The following is a 4,276-nucleotide window of genomic DNA, read 5'->3' as shown; positions in this document are numbered from 1 at the left end:
GCGGAATTGCCGCTGCGGAAACACTTAAAAAACGCATAGTGGGCACACAGCCTTACATGAACTATAAGTTTCCTTACGCTGGCTTAGCACTCTCAACATTTCCTCTTAGACCGCCTGTCAGAGGTCTGTTGCCTAGCCAATTTATACCTCCCCAAAACAAGTGTGCGTAAATGAGGTATCTGGTTTGACTTCAAATCCATGTGGGAAGGCCCATAAAGAGTCATTATTGACTTTTACGACTGCTACCCAAATAGGTGGCATTACAGTTCAAGTTCTCTTCCTTTCTGAAAAGGCTATTTGCATATAGTATAGCACATCACATAGCGTGTATAAAAGCTGGGGTAGGAAATGCAGTGCAACAACCATTTGGGGGAGAATCTGTTTAGTAAAATGATGTCACAGTTCACAGCTAAGCAGTAAAAATAAATGTGAAAAAAAATAAAGAACTTTAAACATGCTGTACAAATAGTGTTTGACAAAATAGCAATGAAGAAGGGATACCATATATTTATCCATAGCCATACTGTATATGTGAAGGTCACTTTGATATTACTAATGCTGAGTTTGTGTTAAAGAGCTTGAAAGGGGGTGAATACAGTCCAAGACACCTCATAGTGTTATACTTGTCTTTTTCAGGGCAATTGGAGTACCTGCAAATTGCTGTGAATTAAAATTTGAAAAGATTCAATTATTTTTAGTGTTTGACATTCTGGATCATTTACTGATGCATACATGGAATCTGAATAAAAATAATTGAATCATTAAAAATAAAGGTTTTATTGTACTGCAGTCAATGATAGATACAGCAATTCATCTCATGGGGCTCATTAGCTAACAGCTAATAATTTTGTTAAAAAATGGATCTTGGCCTGCAGTGTCTCCGAATTTGTTTCTCATTGAGCTCATCTGGGATGTAACTAGTCTGCAATTGCAAAGGAAGCTGCCAGCAGCCGATCTTGATGATTTGTGTGTCCAAGTGCATTCAGTGTAGCAGAACATTCCTCAAACAACCATTGACAAAATAACTGATAGCCACCGAGATGTGTAACTGCGTGTATTTAGGTGTATGACGCTCATACTCAATACAGGATAAATCGAGATGCTTTTCAAAAAGTTTTAAATATTTTCACCATTCGCTTATCATTAACACATTAATCCTCTGATTTTTATAACTCGCTAAGTTTTCTTTCTTGGTGTTGCTATTTCAATATTGAAGAATGTACAGTATATCTGGGTTTAAAAAGAGAGACTATCGCACTGCTAGATGTATTAGGGTACATGTGTGTACAAAAAACATACGAAAATATAGGCTAAGATGCCACTTTGAATAATTCACCTCAACTTCCTTCTATATCGAAGTATAGATATCAGATTCTTTGCATATTTTGTCAATATATGCCAGCTTACAAATAGGTACTTTGGATCTTCAAAGGAAATTTTCTGAAATAAGGTGCCTTTTGTTCTTTTTCACTGGCCCCTGCCAGACCCTTTTACAACTCTGCAAGTAAACAATGTGGCGACTCCTGCCATCCAGCCTGACTGGTGTCATGTGTTGTCCAAGTAGAAAATGACAACATGTGACCCCCCTCCACCTCCAGGTACATTGTTTATATTCAACCTTTGATAACAGGAGCCAGAGGCAAATTTCTTGATCATTACTTATTGGCAAGACCCTTTAAATGCATGACATTCCAATAACCCTTCCTTACCCTTCACCCACAAAAAAAGTAAAAAAGAAAAAAAGTATAATTTACTGTGCAGTTTTAATAAGTCCACCATTCACAGACATAACAAAGTGATGAATGTATTGGATAATTGCATAGTAAATATTTGCTTTGGAAACTTTGTACAGCAACTACAAGGTCCATGTGACATCAATTGTTATCCCTTGTAACAACAATCTACAACTTGAACATAAACTGCTCTTATCATGAATTTTCTATGCTGTACTTTGTTTTTGTCTATTAAGGTATTCTCAGATCTTCAATTAATAAAATTTCTAATTTATAAATGAAAAATAATAAAATTCACATAAGCTGAAAATTTTAGGGACTTGCAAAGTCTTGTAGGATAAAAGTGACATTTTTTTCTTGGTTGATGAATTGGTCTTTTAAGGTCAAATGTATCATTTTGTTTATATGTCCCCTTTTCAGTGACTGTTTGTTTCCAGACTAGTAAATAGTTCTGTTTACATGGGACAACCAAGGTAGATTTTTGTGTGTTGCATTGCCCCAAGCAAAATTGCTGTCCAGGAGCCTGAAGTTTCCTGAAAAGGGGCCTTCTAGAGTGATAGATCTTGACTTTTGGCCAGTTCTACTAATTTGTGGCTTGTCTTACTTGCCCCTTCATAGTAAGGCGCTTTCTCTACCGCCTTAGGCATTTTACATAGACTCTCCTAATTGTTTACTTGACATGACCTAAACCTTTATACTAAGTCCTTTTTCTGACCAAATTTATCATTTTTCGGTGAAGAAAACACATTGGCATAACTTGTTTTATGTTAATCAATGCATGTCAACTTATAACTGAACTTCGCTTATTTAGGCACCAATACCCTTTGATTTTTATTTATACATATGTTTTCTTAACTCTATGTATTATTAAGGCACCTATTGCGGCAATGCATGCATGTAGTATTCTTTTCTGTCTTTAGAATTGTCTCACATCTGCCTCTTACATTTTCTCTAAGCTTCTAGGTACCATTATGCAGTAATTTATATTGTGACTAATTAGCTTTCTAGTGGTATTTCCATTGATGCTAAATTAATAAAATATTTCATACCTTTTGATAAAATGTTAAACACAAAGTTTCTCCTTTGAAATACTATATTAAGCAATTGTATAAAAATCAGTTCCCTTAACCAGTTCAAGACAAGAACATTTTCTCCCATCCCTGACCTGACATATGTTCAGTTTATTTTCATACATGCGGTATAAAGAGCTCTAAAAAACGTTATAGTTCGGATATTCAAATAATTTTTGCATCTTTTTTGTGATATGTTTGGCTCATTTTTATGTAATTTTTATATTCTCTTTTTTTTTATTTTTTTTACTATCGTACTGACATCAAAAGTATACTTGGCGCTAGAAGCCTCAGCACAGAGTGAAGCAAACCAAAGAGGATGTGCGCAATGGAGCACCATTTTTCTTAAGTCGTGCCATGCAAATTGCAAATAAGTTTATATTGAGGAGAATAAGAATTTTTGTAAAATAAGAGGTGAATTCAATTCCTCTTGAATTAATTTGTTCATCCCTATTAAATACTTAAGTCTACACCACAGGGAGTGGCAAATTTAAAATTACAAGATCATTTCAAGACTGGTGGTGACAAATGAGCAAATAAATTGGCAGCAAAGCAGGACAAATATTAGGACAAAGCAAAACATACAGCTGATAGACTGGCTGCCAGACAAAGGATGGCATTGTGAAACATCTGCAATGATCTCCATTGATTAATTGCCCTAACCATCAAAACATAAATAAGTCTCAACCATGAGAACAATAGAGTTGACGTTAAGAAGATAAGTGCTAATATGGTAGTGCACTTCTAACTTGATGACAACACTATTTTCCAGTCCAATTTGATTGATGCTGATGTAGAGAGTGTCTGTTGATTTTTAGGATTTTTTTTGTGTGGTGAGGGCAGAAATGTTGACTACTGGAGCCAGACATAAAATTTTGAGAGAAAAACGAATGAAGGTTCAATATTTATTTAAAGGCTATGGAACTTTTTTACAACTAGTTGTTGCCATCGTAAGTCTCACATTAAAAAAGTAACTTTACAATTATAAAAAAAATTCTACCATTTTGTGTCTGCAAGCCACATGCAGACCTGTGTTACAGACGAGAAACTAACTACAGACTAACCTACCTACTAACCGTCAGATAGTAGAAGATAGGGAGGATAGAGTGTAGTGTGTAATTATGGAATCCCATAGGGTGCATGTATACTAACCAATTATCATGAACGAGAGTTCCTAGGAATGCTTGTTTCTCGATCACTATTATACTGCCAAATTGGTTCAGAGATGAAAAAAGGTTGAACTCAACTAATTTTGTGGTGCTGAAAACGAAGTGATGAAATGATGTTTAAATTTGCTGATTGGCTCTAATTTTCAGGACCCAGAGGAGATTGCAATTATTTATTACGCCTTTCATGCAAGCTTATAGAAAAATTGGGTGTTTATTAATTCATAATTATTACTGCATTGCTAGTAGCTAATGTATTACATCATCTATTTAGTCTATTGTACCTTCAGTATTCTACCATGCTAGG

This window comes from Phyllobates terribilis, unplaced genomic scaffold (genome assembly GCF_046119375.1).
Source record: "Phyllobates terribilis strain yellow unplaced genomic scaffold, ASM4611937v1 Scaffold_11__3_contigs__length_659146591, whole genome shotgun sequence".
Taxonomy (NCBI): Eukaryota; Metazoa; Chordata; class Amphibia; order Anura; family Dendrobatidae; genus Phyllobates; species Phyllobates terribilis.
This window is presented reverse-complemented; position numbering follows the sequence as displayed.